General features: G+C 50.6%; 1 pseudogene; it reads left to right on the top strand.

Moving 5' to 3' along the window:
* Positions 1-291: 291 nt before the first annotated feature.
* LOC147033666 (signal recognition particle RNA) lies at positions 292-430 on the top strand (annotated as a pseudogene).
* Positions 431-504: the final 74 nt, after the last annotated feature.

The following is a 504-nucleotide window of genomic DNA, read 5'->3' as shown; positions in this document are numbered from 1 at the left end:
CTTTTCAGCTAGGAGTTCCCTTCTTCCATATCTATGGTGCAGCTTTACCAGCTGACTCGAGGTGTTCTCTCTGCTTCGGTGCTTCACCTTCTGAGGACTGGTTGAACCTGACAGACTGACTGTCTGTGTTGACTTCATCATTTGTGTGCACCGTCCAGACTCTGATCCTTCAAAATCTGGCTCACTGCAATCCTTTCAACCATTCACAACCCACTGGGATGTACTGTGTGAACTGCTTGGTTAAACCGAGTTTCCATCGCGAGAGTCCTGAGTTAATGTGGAGCTACCACCGCTGGGCATAGTGGGGAGTGCCTGTAATCTGGCTACTCGGAGGCTTGGGTTGGGGGATCGCTTGAAGATGGGAGCTCTGTACTGTGCCATGCTAGATGGTACAGAGCAGCTCGCCTGATACGGCGGCAGCCAACCCAGAATGTCAGGTCAGGCCAGATCAGATCTGTGACTTGCTACTGGTATCAAGTAAAACTGTACTAACCTGTTCATGGT

This window comes from Eptatretus burgeri, chromosome 2 (genome assembly GCF_056783735.1).
Source record: "Eptatretus burgeri isolate ZD-2024b chromosome 2, Ebu_testis_v1, whole genome shotgun sequence".
NCBI lineage: Eukaryota > Metazoa > Chordata > Myxini > Myxiniformes > Myxinidae > Eptatretus > Eptatretus burgeri.
This window is presented reverse-complemented; position numbering and strand designations above follow the sequence as displayed.